The sequence below is a fragment of the Pteropus medius genome, unplaced genomic scaffold (genome assembly GCF_902729225.1).
Source record: "Pteropus medius unplaced genomic scaffold, Ma_sr-lr_union100, whole genome shotgun sequence".
Taxonomy (NCBI): domain Eukaryota; kingdom Metazoa; phylum Chordata; class Mammalia; order Chiroptera; family Pteropodidae; genus Pteropus; species Pteropus medius.
This window is the reverse complement of record NW_024342469.1, coordinates 5,144,266-5,159,601: the sequence shown is the minus strand read 5'-3', so window position 1 is coordinate 5,159,601 and position 15,336 is coordinate 5,144,266. Positions and strand designations below refer to the sequence as shown.

At 48.8% G+C, this 15,336-nt stretch overlaps 1 long non-coding RNA gene across 1 annotated transcript in view; it reads right to left on the bottom strand.

The window, feature by feature from the left end:
* Positions 1-528: 528 nt before the first annotated feature.
* The window catches only part of LOC120602929 (uncharacterized), a 35,201-nt gene continuing 20,393 nt past the window's right edge, over positions 529-15,336 (bottom strand). The window contains exon 2 of the long non-coding RNA XR_005652917.1: positions 529-923. This is a non-coding gene — a long non-coding RNA (uncharacterized LOC120602929). The remainder of the gene's footprint in view (positions 924-15,336) is intronic.

The window sequence follows — 15,336 nt, the reverse complement described above, 5'->3', positions numbered from 1 at the left end:
TTGCATCGTTGGCTGAGATCGTCCACGGGCCATTTTGATTTAGGAAAAGGCTTCCCCAGGCTCTGGGTGAGGAAGCTCGAAGTGTAGGCGAGGATGACACTCAGGCACTAAGCACGGCCCGGGGAGGAACTGAAGCCATCTTTGTGGCACATGCATCAGAGAAAGACCAAGGAAGGGGCAAGGGACGGCATCTGATGAGGGCCCGGGGGGCCTGCAGGCCGTTTATACACATGACCTCACGGCCCCCCGTGAGGGACACGGTTCCCCTTTGAACCCGGGCTGAGAGAAGCAAGTCAGCCACCGAGCCCCTCTCTTCTCTATCAAACACCCGTTCACAGCACAGAGGAAGTTGGGGTCTGAGGCTTACACAATTTTGTGGGGCCTCTCATTGAAAAAACTAACCAGCAATCACAAAGCCAAACTTAGGTGTGACGGTGAACGTTAACGTCCCCTGCTAATGAGAATAGAAATCCTCAAGTTACAAATTCTAAGAGGCTGACAAATACCATAAACATCACGCAATTCAGGAAAGGAACAGGATATTTTGTATTAACCACCCGACCGCCTCTGTGACACATTCCCCGTGAGGTCATACGCTCTCGTCGCCTCTGTCCGACACGGATGCTGGGGAGTTCTATAGAAAGAATACAAACGTGGACCAAGTTTTCTTCATGGATGAGCAGTAAGAATGTAGAGCGTGTCGAGTTTTCTCACGCAGAGACCAACCTTAAACGCAACCTGGATGGACGACACTCATTACCCAGTGTGGCTTCGCTGCCCCCACGGCAGGTGCTTATTAGGAGTTCTGTGTTATCTTTGGTGATGTTGCTATTTCACGTCACATCAGCAAGACATTTAAATCTTTTTTCCATCATGTTCACTGATTCGCTTTTCTTCATTCACGGCTCCCGGGGATGCTCCCACTGATGAACGAAGAGGAAAAAAAGGAGCGGAAAGAGACTTCACTGAGGTTAAAATGTCTCACATTTGTAAACGTTACAGAAACGTATGGCCATGGGAACACACTGCAATTACATATTGCGATTCGGCGGCAAACGCCGAATCGGTTTTGACCGAATGGCACCGACCCAGCGGGCACATCCCGGCAGACGGAGCCGGGCCACTCTTTGGCCCTTCCAGAGAGAGTGCTCCAAAGAGCTGGCAGCGCCTAAACTCCTGCTAGTTTTCCATCTCGCTCAGAAGGCCCAGGCTTCCAGAAACAACCTTCCCGGTAGGTGTGGCCTCTGCCTTAGAGGCACTTGAGTCTGGACTTGAAGGCAAGAGACCTGGGTTCAAGGCCCAGTTGCCACTCCTACCCTTGGGGCCTTGGGCAAGCCCAGGGCTCTCTGAGTCTCACCTTCCTCCTCAGGGAGGTGACAGCAGTTCATATTGCCCCGCCTGGAAAAACAGATGTGGCGAAGAGAGGTCATAAAAAGCGGAAGACTGCCCGCGACCTGTGAGAGCCCCTGGCTGGGTGTGGGGCTATCCTCCCTAGTAAGGCAGCCAGCTTCTGTGTGGGGAATATCACCATCTAGAGTTCTGCTGGGGTGACCCCAGGAGCCTGGTTTGGGGAGCTCATCTATCTCCCCAGGCATGGAGAAGGGGTGCTATTTCTGAATCGAGCTTTCCGAGCCAAACTCCAAACTGGGCTGTGGTTTACCAGCAAGCTGGGCCCCAGAATCCCCGCCGCCCTGGCCCGCGCCTGCCCCTGCCCACCCTGGGCGCTCTGCCCGCCAGCTGTGCCACAGCAGCAGCCAGGCTGGAGAAGGAGAGCCGGGGAGGCCTCATTTCATTTTCTCCTTCAGGCATGATGGGTGATGGAAGACTCCACCTCCAGCTGTCAGCGCTCCAGCCCACACTTTGCCTCCCGCTCCAACGTACTGGACCCGTTTCCTTTTCATCCCGGCATCAAACGCCTGTTTGATCAGCTTTTCATCCATTTTCCTCAAATGTGGCGATTTAGGGATGTTCTGAATCTTGCAGGACTATATGCGTTGCACCCTGGCAACAGATCAGTTTGCCCCGAATGTGACTTTAGGGGGATGCCCTGCTTTCTTCCAACCCCTTTATCCCCTCACCCTCCACCCCAGCCCCCAGGCTCCCTGGCTCGCCTCCTTTGCCACATTGGGTGGAGATCTGGTGCCCCCTGGAGGTCAGATAGGTAGAGCAGGGGTAGGAGGGGAGGGGATTGGAGTGGCAGGGAATAAGGTGGCATCTCTGTCCTGAATCCTGGATTCCACAGCCCTTCTGCTCAGCCTTCCTGACAGCAAAGGAGATTGATCGAATGCTGGTTAAGTGTTCTGCACCCCACGTCTTTGGTAATAAATGAGCTTTCTCATTTGGCAGCAAATCCCAGTTGTACACAGAATTTTTTTTTCCAACCATTTTCTCCCTTGAGCACAAAACCCTGTAGGGCTGGCAGCTCTCATGTTTCCCAGGGATCTGAGAAACTGCCAAGTTCACAAGTTACTGGCAAAGAGGGCCACAGGTTGGTTAAGCGATGGCAAAGGCCAGGGGCACCAGGGCGGGGAGCCTGTGGGCATCAGGGCCAGAGAGCTGCAGGTGGCAGGAGTGGACCCTGGCCCAGGGCTCAGGATGGAAGCCCTGAAACTCCAAGGGTGAGGAAGGAGGCAGAACACAGCCAGGCAGAAACCAAGACCCGGCGAGGGGTGCTGGGGGGCAGAGTGAAATCAGAGCTCAGCTGCACGTTAACAATCAAAGATCTCAGCTAAGGAGCTAATCGCCCGCATCCCCCACCCTTCAAATGAATCTGAGACCCTCGAGCTCACTTCCACGACCTTCCTCACTCTTCTGACTCTGCGAACATATAAAGCGTGGAGCCCGGGCTTGTGTTCTTGTGTGTGCAATCAGGATTTTACTTAAATGCATCTTGCTTGGGGCTGGTGGGCAGGCCTGCGTGGGGCAGCACAGCCTGCTCATGGCCGGTCGGCTGAGTGGGGGGCAGCAGGGGACGAGGCAAGGCTGCGGAAGAGCAAAGATCTGGGGGAGGAGAGGAGGCTGCCAGGGGGAAAGAGGCAGAGGGCAGGGAGCTGAAAGAAGCTAAAAGGCGACGTTAGCAGGTGCTTTTCTAATCCATAATCCCCTTCCTGTCACCCGTCATTTTGTTTCACCAGGGACACCGCAGGGAAAAGTGCTGGAGAAAGTGGGGAGGGAGAAGCAACCGGGTTCACTGGGAAGGCTGTTTGCGATTCTCTGCTAAGTGGCAACTCCAGCTCACCTCCGCAGCCCCCTCCCCCAGGCGGGACAGAGGAGATGGGGGGACCCTCCCCCGCTGCCCCCGGCCCAGGTCTGGAGATGAGGCAGAGGACAGTGAAGGCTGCGGGACCAGCAGTGAGGACCAAGGCTCCGGCTTGCCTCTGCCCCCTCAAAGCAAGTCCTACCGAACGTAGTGGGTTGAACCGTGTTCCCAAAAGGACATGTTCGAGGACTGACCCCCTGTTCCTGTGAATGTGACTTTATATGAAAAGGGGGTCTTTACAGACAATTAGTTCCTTTCGTCTCGAGATGAAATCATCATGGAGTGAAGGTGGGCCCTAAATCCAATGTCTGGTGTCCTTACACGAAGAGGCGGGGACACACAGAGACACAGAGACACAGGAAGGAAGGCCACGTGAAGACAGACGCAGAGACGAGTGATGTGGTTCCAAGCCGAGGCCGGGGCCACCAGAAGCTGGAAGAGGCGGGAGGGATCCTTCCTCAGAGCTGCCAGTGGGAGCTGACACCTTGATTTGGGGCTGCTGACCTCTAGAACTGCGAGAGAATAAATGTCTGTGGTTTGAAGCCACTCAGTTGGTGGTACTTTGTTATGGTGGCCTTGGGACACCAATACGCTGGATAAAGAAAGCGAGCAACAGGAAAAAAAATAAAATGAAAAGAAAGTAAGGATCGACTGAGAGAATGGCGACTCTCCTTAAGAGGAGGCAGGCAAGCCATCTTAGCACCTCCGAGACCATGCCGGGAGCGACCCCTTCACAATGGAGGGCTGCAGGAGGGAAATAAAGCAGCCTTTTACTGTGAAGCTCCATGACCTTGAGAAAAGTCTGGGCAATAGGGAAGAGCATGACACCTTTTGGACTCTGCAGACCCGGGTTCCGATCCCTGCTCCATCACCTTCCTTTTGACTTGGCCGTAATTCACTTCTCTGAGCCTCGGTTGATCCCCTGTGGAGTGGGGCTGATAATCCTGTCCTCCCGAATGTGTTAGGATTAAACAACAAGACACGCATGAGGTCCCAGAATGTGCCTGGCTGCTCACCACGTCTGAGTAAGGAGTTCATCGAATACCAGTTCCCCGCCTCCGATTAAAAAATAAATAAATAAAAACACACTCCAAAATGAAATTAAATTCATTTCAAAATCCCTAAACTTGGATGTATCACAACTTTCTTCTTCCTTTCTTTGAAAACAATGAGGGTTTTCCTTTTTTAACTTTAAAATTTTTATTTAAAAACTTCCATACAGTAAAATTCACTCTTTGGTCAACAGTGCTCTGGGGTTTGAGAAATGCAAAGAGTTGTGTAACCACTGCCACAGTCAATATAAAGAACATTGCACTGCCCCCCAAATTCCCTCCTCTGCCCCCCAAATTCCCTCCTCTGCCCCACTGTGGTCAGCCCCTCCCCCAGTGCCTGGCCACCGCTGGTCTGTTCTCCTTTTGCCCTTTCTGGAGCGTCACAGACATGAAATAACATGGCGGGACTGATGGGACGCCGCTTCAGAAATGAGGCCATAAAAGATGATGACTTGCTGACCTTCCTCCTCTCCTCGCTCCCTCTCCCTCCCTCTCCCTCTCTCACTTGCCTCCTCCGCTACTCCATCGTGAGCTGCTTTATAGAGAGGCCCGCATGGCAAGGACCTGAGGGCAGCCTCCAGCCAACAGGCTGCCAGGAACCGAACCCTGCCAACGACCACGCGAGCGAGCTTGGACGTGGGTCCTCGCCCAGCCGAGCCTCGAGGTGGCTGGCTGCAGCCCTGGGGACACCTTGACCTCAGCCCTGGGGACACCCATCGCCAGAAGACTCAGCTCAGCTGCACCCAGACTTCTGACCCACAGAAACTGTGAGATCATACCTGTCTGTTGCTTTAAGCTAAGACGTTGATTTTTATATGTTCCACAGCAATAAATAACCAATACAGCATATAAAATGCCTGGCTCGTGGCGTGCACTCAGTAAATGACCAATGACACCCATTCTGGATACACAGGAGGAGTTCAAAGTACTGAGAAAGTTGAAGAATATAAACCTGTTCCCCAGGCTCTTGACATGGCCCCTTGACCATGAACCTGGGTCCTTTGCCACTTTGTAAAGCCATAAAACAAGTGCGTTGACATTAAGAGTCCAGAGGAGAAAAACGTGTACTGTGCGCTGCCACCGGATGGGGCGAGGCGGGGAGGGGGGTCCAAGTACATAAAGGTATTTATTTATATTAAACAAAAAAGGAAAACCTAAAAACTAAGATCACAGAAACGGGGAAAGAGGGAAACGTGTAGAGAAGACAAGGGTGGAACTAGACTAACTATACCTCGTCTTTCAGTTTTGACTTCGGAAGCATGTCAATGCTCTATTTAATTATAAACCAAAACTAAAATGAAATGAAAAAATTCCCTAGAAACACAAGCGAAGCGAAACAAATAGATGTAACTGTGTAAAGTTGATGGCTCGACCACTCAGGAACTATTTCAAAAGTAAGTCATTTTACCACCCATCCCTGATGAGATCATTTAAAGATTTTATTAAAAAAAGGCAAATAAATCTTAAATTGTTTTCAGTAATCATATGGTTAGCAATAATATTGGTCTTTTCCTGAAATATATCGCATAAATTAAATGTACTATATTATATTATAATATATGTTATATAATATATATTACATGTAAATTATATATGGATAAAACAAATAAGTAATGACGTTAATGGTTCCAGGAACCAAGATTTTCGGCATGAGAGGAAAATAAAACAAATATAAAACCAAAGACAATAAATAAAAACTCTATCATCCTAAATTTAAGCTAGAAATCTAAGCACGAACTCATTACACATCTTCTCTTTAAAATAAAAAGGTTTTCCAGCTCTTTCCACTCAAAAGAGGCCTAGAAACTAATAACCAGCCAGTAACAAAGCACTCGGCTCCCAGATTGTGGTCTCTAAACACCATGTCCCACTCAAAGGAGTTAGGGCCCCTTGGGTGATTCCAAGTCTGGGCAAAAGAAAGGACAAGATGAGCTTGGAATGTCTGGTACTAGAAAGCGAGAAAGCTCTCAGACTATTGAAACTCTTCCTCTTCCCTTACTAATTTGTAAAATATTTACTGGCTTTTTCCTTCCTCTCTTATCAAAAGGACACTAGACAGATGTGAACAAGGTGGGTTGTCAGGACCAGGCAGACCCTAACTGCGTTGGGGGGTTGGGAGGTCAGCCCACAGGTGAATGGCAGTCCGCAGGTCAGGAGACAAGTGTCAAACAAAGGGACTGGAATAATGGGAGATAAGTTTCTCTCTGTCAGAGATGGGAGAGACAAATATGGAAAGGCAGAAGCTGGAATGAGCCCTGCGGTACTGGGCTGGAATTGGAGGTAATGCTGAGAACTCGTGGTTTTTTAACAGATGGGAGAGGAAAACACACTACTGTTAAGCTTCTTACACCTCTGACAATGCCAGCCTGGACCTCTGCTTTTCCCCCCACTCACATCTGCTGAAGACACGTGTCTGGAGAAATGAGGACCCCTGCACTGTCTCACCAGACTGTTCTGTTTCCTTCGTCCCTGTGATGGGCACACGGAGGCCTCGGGGAGGAGCCGATGCTCTTGGTCACTGAACCTGTTCTCAGGTTTTTATGCTTCATTTCTGCAGTCAGGGAGGACGAGGTCTGAAACCATACACAAAATACGACCCCAAATGCCTCTCGGTGTGTCTCCGGTTAAAACGCTGCTCTAGGCTTGGACCTCTCTTGTATCCTTGGCTATATCTGTCTCACTGGCCACTCTTTTTCAGCAAAATGTACCTATATTCAAAACAGAAAGCAAATGGTTATGTTTTTAAAAGCTAAACATCTTCCCTACCAGGCCAAATGAGGGCATTTCCCCCATCTTTTCTCTCTGCACTTCTCATATTAAAGCTATCGAATTTGAGCTCTATTAACTCCTAACTGCTTTATAAGCTCTGATTTATAGAACAAATTACCTACATGGCACTCAAGAAGGAACTTGCCTGTCAGATAACACGGGAGTTTGATTTCAGCGCCCTGCCCCCACGCCCGTTTATTCATTCATGGCATGGCGAGATGCAGAGGCCAGAGCAATTTCATCAGCCCTTGGATTTCACGTCCTGCGAGCCTCCTTCTCCCCAGACCAGATCGCTACCATAAATAGACATCACGTGGCTTCGAGAGCACTGGGAGAAACGGTTCCGAGAGGCAGGGCTCTGAATTCCGGGTCCAAAGCCTGAACAGTGAGAGTCATCTTGCCGAGGGGCGCAGGGCTGCCTCAGAAAGGAGGGAAGAGGAAAGACGGGGTTCACCTCCCAAGGCCAGGCCTCTGGATGTCGGGGCGCTCCCCTGCCTCCCAGCGGCGGTCTCTGCCCTCAGCCGCCTTTACCCCTGGCGATGAGGCCTGCAGATTTCCCTCCCTGCCCGCCTTGCCAGGCTCTGTGGCCTGGGCTCACTTTCTGATGGAGCTCTCAGTTTTTATTGCTGATAGGAGAAATCATTTCTCTCTTAGCTGAATGTTAACTGGCCTTCCTCCCCACCCCTTCATCCAGTTAGTACATGTAGTCCCCTCGTTTTCTCCTGCCCAAGGGAAAGGTAGCTTAGTAGAGAAGCCTTCCAGAAAGCCAAGGAAAGTGGATCTTGCAAAATTGCTAATTGGAGATTGCTAAATCGGAGGTTAAGAAAGCGCTTAGGAGGAGTGAGTTCTAACCATGCGTTTCATAGTTCCACGAGTGTCGCTGACTACGGGCTCGCTGGCTGCAGCGCCTACAGGCTATAGGGGGGCGCAGACTCAGTAGGGAGCCCCATGAAGCCAGCGGGGTCTGCTTGAAACATAGACTGAGAGCATCTTTCAGGTGCCAGGCACCAAGACAGGTCCTAGAGAGGCAGACGCCTCTCTAGGTGTCTAGAATGATGAAGACACTGTCCCAGGAGACAAACTGGGGCCATCATTCAATGCAACCAGAGCAGTGGCAGAGGTAAGGCGGGACCAGAAGCTCACAGAGGGTCAGAGAAACTTCCTGGAGAAAGCCTAGCTGGAGCTCAGCTACACAGGGACAGCTCGGGGTCAGCGGCAGAGGCATCCCAGGGGAAGGGGACAGTCTGTGCAAAGTCATGGTGCACGGAACAGGGTGGCACATGAGAGGAGCTGTGGAAAGTTTGGTTTGGCTGAAGGTTAAGGTCATGTGGAGGACCAGGTCACATCAGAGCCTGGGTATCCAAGCAGGATTTTTTTTACCCACATAATTTCATGTACTTAAGAAAAATAGCCTTATTGGGATTGAATTTATATACCATAAAGTCCACCTGCTTCAAGTGTACAATTCAGGGATCTGTAGTATATTTGCAGAGTGGCGCACCGTCATCATAATCTAACTTTAGAACATGTTCATCATCCCCAAAAAGAAACCTCCTGAGCAGGGTTTTGGACAGGGGCCTGGCAGCAGGGCAGAGGGGTGTGCAGGGGCGAGCCTGGCCCCTCATCGAGTCCAGGACACAAGCAATGATACAGCAGTGACTGTGCACGAAAGCTAGAGATGTGTGGCTATAATGGGGTGAAATTTGTTCCATTTCTTAGATTCTTCTTCTTGACAGGAAAAGAACTGGGTTATGAGCACTCCAGCCACTGTTTTGCTAGCTGGCTATTTAGTGGCAATGATACAAATCAGTATTACAGATGAACGTAGACGATTTACAAAGAAAAATGGACAGAGGCCATATTACAGCAAAATCCAGAATTGTGGAGCTTCTGCGAAATGGGAGGAGCACAGAGCACTTGCCACGTTTCACACAGCAAAAACCACAACTTGTTGGTGCCAAAAAGCGGGTGCGGGGGGGCGGCAGGGGGACAGGGGCTCTGTCCCCAAAGCTCTGTAGGGTGACTGAAGTGCCATCACCGTGAACCGAGGTGGCGAGTGGCTCTGCCTCTGTGTAGTGCAGGTGCCCCTTTCAGACCCAAGGACCAGAGAAAATGAGTTCACCTCCGCAGTGGCTTCGGAGGGCATGTGGGTCTGATCTGAGCATGATGCTACGGTAACTCTATCAGTTAGTTTTTTGTTTTGTTTTTTTTAATTGCGAGTAAAAAACAAATTAAACCAGTTTTCACAGGAATGAGACTCAGTCCTGACAAAATCTTGACTAGGATAATGAGCAAATCTCGCCCTACAAAAATGTAGAAATGCGTGATAAAATATAACCGCACACAGAAATTGTAAGTGCATGGCTGAGTTAACAAGCAGGAAAGAGATGTCCCCCAGGGGCCAGAACACAGGAGGAAAAACTAGGGTGGTAATCTCCTGATTTGATCCCACAGCTGCCTCGGAGCAGATGCAAGAGAGAGCCGGAAGGATAGTGGAGCCAGTAACCCTGGGGCCTCGGCTTTGGCCTCCATGTTGAGATGAGATGTGGAGACGGGAAATAAGATTTTTAGCCCACAGAAGGTGGAGAGTGGAAGCTGTGATTCCTTGCAAAGCCAGGCTCCTCTAAGGCCTGATCTCTCGGAGAAAGGGCGGGCTAGGAAACCCTGTCTCCTGGCACAGAGGGATAACAAGGAAGCTTGTCTATCACAGCTCAGGTAAGAGCAGTGGGGGCTTAAAAAACAATCCTCTGAAAAGTGCAAACTGCATGTCTGTGCTTTGAGAGGGGTTTGAGGTCCAAGTTTAGATTGCATGCCGGGAGCTTATGTCAACAGAAAAAAGATTGGTTCCGGGCTGGTTATAACCCTGGGCCACCTGGTAAGGCAGATGCAAAATGGCTTTAAAGGGACCTCCTTCTACATCGGGTAACAGAAAAGTCCCACCAAAAAAACCAAAAAACAAAAAACAAAAAAAAAGCTCCTCCAGAGATGAACTCACAATATGGAATCGCCACCATATGTGAAGAAAGAGCACATCTTGAACATGTCAGCAGACGCACAGGAGGATGGAGCCCTAAGACTCTAAGGAAGAATGTTAATGATGATTAAAGGCCAAAACGAAAGATTCGAACTCGTAAGAAAATAACAATACATTATGAAAACAAGAAATTTGAACAATTTTTAGAGGGGGAATGATACAGTATCCGAGGTTCGCCTCAAAATAACCTCAGGGTGGGAGCTGTGGGAGGGAGTATGTATACAACTAAACTGGCTGTAAGCTGATACTTGTTGAAGGTGAATAATAATGAATACACAGGGGGGGGGTTCTTATTCTACCTTCTCTAATTTTACATGCATTTGAAAATTTCCATAATAAAAATTAAAAGACAAACAAAATAAAAAGCTCCAAATAGAACTTCTAGGAATGAATGATATAAATACTGAAATTTAAAACTCAGGACAGATTTAATGGCAGATTGAACACAGATAAAGAGAGAATTGATGAACTGGAATATGTAAAAAAAAAATACCCGGAATGCAAAGGGTAGCGAGATAAATATAAAAAAAAAACTTCAAGAGATTTTAAGAGACACAGAGGGTAGACAACCCTATAGAGAGTGATTTGACATTATACAGTGATACGCTGTGAAACCAACAGTTTTACTTCTAAGGAAACTTTCGTGTATGAGCTTATAGCTATGTGTAAGAATATTCATCGAGAAAAGATGGAAATAAGCTAAATGTCCTTCAGTGGCAGAGAAGGTAGATTGCATTTTATTCATATAACAGATTATGATAGATCAGTAAAAATAAATAAATGGCATCTACATGTACCTACATGAATAAATCTCAAAAACAAATTGCAGAGGAATAGTTCCAAATGATCAGTTTAAAGTTAAAAGATACAAAACAATACTACATATTATTCAGGAATATTGACACTTTTAATAAAATGTACTATTAGGAATAAACGGGATTATTACCTATGATAAGATATTATAATAAGTCTGAAGATTACTATATCTGAAGAAGATATTATAAGTCTGAACTTTTATGCAAACAATAACATGTCAAGAATTGTCAGAATTACGAGATGTCGAGAAATCCACTGTGCTAGTTGGAATCATCCAAGAAACAAATGCGAGATGGCATTACACAAGAGATTTACCGGGGAAAACACCTGTGAAAGGTAAAGGGAGAAGTACGAAGTGGGCGGGAGAAACTCAGACCACTTATGCGAGTCTGACAGCTGTGAAAGGAGAGAGAGAAGGAAGGAGGAAGCTTCCGACTGCTGCAGATGGAGAAAGCTCTGGCCGGGCGGGTGGCAGTCCCCAAGCAAAGATTGCCCCGTGGGAGTCTTGCACAGGGCAGTGATGGTCCGGTTCTCGTACCCGCTGGTGGTAAGTCATTGATTGGCTGGGGCAGCCCAGAGAAGTGGGAGGGGGGAATGTGGTTTTGGCGTAAATGCTACAGTGGGTCTGAAGGTGTCACAGTTGGAAGCTCTAGGCTGTGCTCCCTGCGGCAGGTTCCTTTGAAGGGGCATCTAAGTGGCATCTGTCCATCACAGTAGAATGTCATAATATATGGTAACAGACAGCCCTCAGTAATTGAGAGTTCAAGCAGGCAAAAATGGAGATATTCTCTTAAAGATCAATGGACAATAACAGATTCCTCGATCCAAGAATTAGAGAATATACCTTTCAAAGCACACGTGGAGTTTTGAAAACATCGCACATGTAGTAGGTCACACAGCCGTTCTCAACCCATACGAAGAACTGACGTTTGGCCGTGATGAAATGAAATTAGAAACAAATCTGAAACTATTTTTTCAAATCCGTATGTTTTGAATTTAAATTCATGGATCACCCAAATAAGGGTCAAAGATAGCATAAGAGAAATCTTAAACTCTTTGGAACTGGAAGATTATTAGATGACTATGTGCTAAACCTAGGGTACCACTAAAGAAGATAGATAGTCTTAAACACACACATGAGGACAGAAACATTCCAAATGAATGAGCTAAGTGTCCAACTCTAGAAGTAAGAAAGAGAACAGAACGACAGAAACAAAAGTAGAAAGGAGACAAGAAAATAGTAAAGATAAGAACAGAAAATAAAGGACAAAATGAGAGGATGGATGAAAGCACAGCTGGATCTTTGAGACGACGGATAAAATAGGCGGATCTCTGGCAACGGTGGCGAAGGACAGAAAGGAGAAAGCGCGAGGCGTCATGGGAATGAACAGAAAGAACAGAACACAGCTCGAGGGTCAAAGATCACGACAGCTCACACGTACCATCAGCCTTTCACACCTCATCCTGTACTCCGAGCTTTACCTGCAGTTTCGGTTGAACCACAGAATCCTTTCTACAGAATCCTCTGCCTGGGTACAGTGACAGATAGGCTAACACTGATACAGAACTTTCTACGAGCCAGCCCTTGCACCCGTCATGTGCTCGCCTGCCCCCATACGTCTGCTTAGGCTGCTTCCTCAGCTCAGAATGTCCTTCCCCTCTAACGCATCCTGCAAGGTTTGGCTAAAATGCAGCTCCTCTGGCTGTCACTGCCGGTGGCATGCCCATTAGCCAGCCACTCTGCCCTTCCTCCTTACCGGCAGAACCAGACTTTTGTTCGGGATAATAATATGCCCCATAAATGACCACAACTACGGTGCTATATTCCCAGCTTCCCCTGCATCTCAGGGCGTCACGTGACACAGCGTTGGCCAATGAGACATAAGCAGAAGTTTTCTAGGTATATCTTTTGAAGATTTTTGACCTATCCATCCATCCACCCACCTGTCCACTTGTCTGTCCAGCCAGCCACCCATCCATCCATCCATTTATGAGAGCCTAGAAAGTGGCACGCACCATATTTAGGTACCTGACACAGAAATGAGTGATATCTGTCCCCTGCCTTTAAGTAACTACACCCTATTTGGGAAGACAGATAAGGAAACAATTTGTGGTAAGTGCTATGCTAGAAGTAAAAAAGAGGAATAAAGTTTTTAATGTGTTAATATTTTCCTTTCTCTTATTCAGCCACAGGCTTCTGTTCGCCTCGGGGAGGACGGTAATTTTCAGAGGAAGACTGTAACAAGAAAACAAGGACCTTTTTACTTTTGAGTATTAAGACCGACTCAAAGTGCACATGAGACTTGAAACGGAGCTTGATTCCGAAAAGAAAGGGGTGTCATAAATCCCAAATGCTCCCCTTTAAAAAATGAGAATGGAGTCTGGTGGACTTTGGTCATAAGCAGGGTTCAAGGTCAGAGGATGTGACTTAGGGGAGTGACAGAGGATGTGACTTAGGGGCGTTCCCATCCGGTAGAGAGTGACAGGGGAGCAGAGACCAGGGCTCTGTCCCCACCACCAGGTCCAAACAGCAGTGGGAAGGCCCCAGGTGAGCCTGGCACCAGAACACGGGGCTGCCCAGGGGGACGGCCACTTGTGGCCACCAGGACAGGCAGCCCAGAACCACCTCAGTCACAGGTCTCAGGCAGGAGCCAGGGCCCCGTTTGGGAAGAAGTTCGGAGGAGGAGCCCCGAACTCGAATGTCCTTGCACCACTGTCTGGAGGCTTCTGAGTTAACAGGGAGGGAGTTTTTGAGGCCTGAGGAGACAGTTAGCTTTGATTAGCAAGTTCATGTGTTTTTAATTTTTTTTCCTTTTTCTGCCCTTAGCAGGAGTGGGGACTTGTGAGCGAGATAGGATCAGTGCCAGACTGTTTCTGGTTATATTTCTGTGCGCTTCTGCTTATGGCATGCAGATTTTGACCCCAGACAGAGGCGTGCATGGGGTGCTGAGCTAGCGGGCCTGGGAGGGGGTGTCGGGGATCAGCTTCACAGTCACGTAACCAGAGCAGTCATACCGACCCTTGCTCAGAAGGGTCTTGTGTTTAGAGTTTCATGCTCTGCGGTCACTGTCTTGAAATCCTTAACAACTTTACCTTTGAATCTGTGTTTTGTAAGAGAAGTCTGATGGGACAATGGACGTTTGGGGGCTTGGGGCCCCAATTAACAGGCAGTCCTGCCTCTCACTGCCTCCTGGGACTAGCCGGTTCTCACTCACCTGCTCCCGGCCTCCCCCTTTCCACCCCAGCCCAGTGCTGCCCTCAACCCAAGCTGGTGACTGGGGAGGGTTGGTGGTGAATTAGTTGCCATCACCCTCAGCTCCCAGCAGGGGCCTCAGGGCAGGCATGGTGGCAGCTGTCCTCACTCCAGGCTGGCTGTGCCATGGTGTGTCTGACGGGCAACTTGGTGAGGAGGAATCTACGCCCATCCCTTATCTGAGCACCAAATGTGTCCCAGCACAGAAGTTGCATTCCCTTGGGGTTCCCCATCCAGCACGAGCTAGGCTGGCAGGCCCGTGGGAAGGGGAGATGGACTTCCTGCCCCCAGCCAGGTCACTGTGGGATCCAGTAGCTGGTGAAAGGGGGGACCTGGAGGCCTCTGAGGGTCTACGCTTTCCCCTCAGGGACCCTCATGCCAGAGGGAACCTAACATTAAGTGGCAAGTAAAAAACACAACAGGCCTCAGAAGGAAAATGCTTTGTGTGTTCATATCTCGAATGGCACTTTTTCCTACTTTTTGAACAAGAGCCTGCATTTTCATCGCCCACTGGCCCCCGCCAATCGTGCAGTCAGCCCTGGCGTCAGGGGAGCTTTACCAGGAAGGGTGTCTGCTAAGCCTTAGGCCTTTGAGTGGGCTGGCCCACCAGGAAGCAGGCGTCCACGGCCAAAACCCAAGAGGCATCACCCCGTTTCCTAGGCTTCCTCAGCTTCACAATCAAAGTCGGGCTCCAGTGTAGAAATACTGAGGCCTGATTCAGTCTCTCATGATAATCATGTAAAAATTGGTCAAATAAGTCCATCTCTTCTCTTTGAAGGGTGTATCAGTCCATTCAGCAAATTTAAAAGGTGACCTGATCAATGAGTGGCAATTATCTGCCTGCTACCGGTCAGATCTCAAAAAAACTCTGTAGAGCAAACCCACAAGAGTCACACGTTATCAAAACGCTGCTGCCTCACACCGAAGCGAGCTCGTGCTTGGCAAAGGCATGGAAATCGTGTATGTCCTGGACTGGGAGAGAAAACCACAGAAAGCTACAGGCAGCTGCTTCCTTCCCACCTTCCCCGTCCGGGCCCCGCTCACTGTCTCACCAGGTGGCACTCCTGGGTGAGTTCTGATGGAGGACAGAAAATTAGGGGAAGGGGAAAAATAGTAGCGTGCTATTACAATTCAGAAAAGCGCGTGCTCTCCT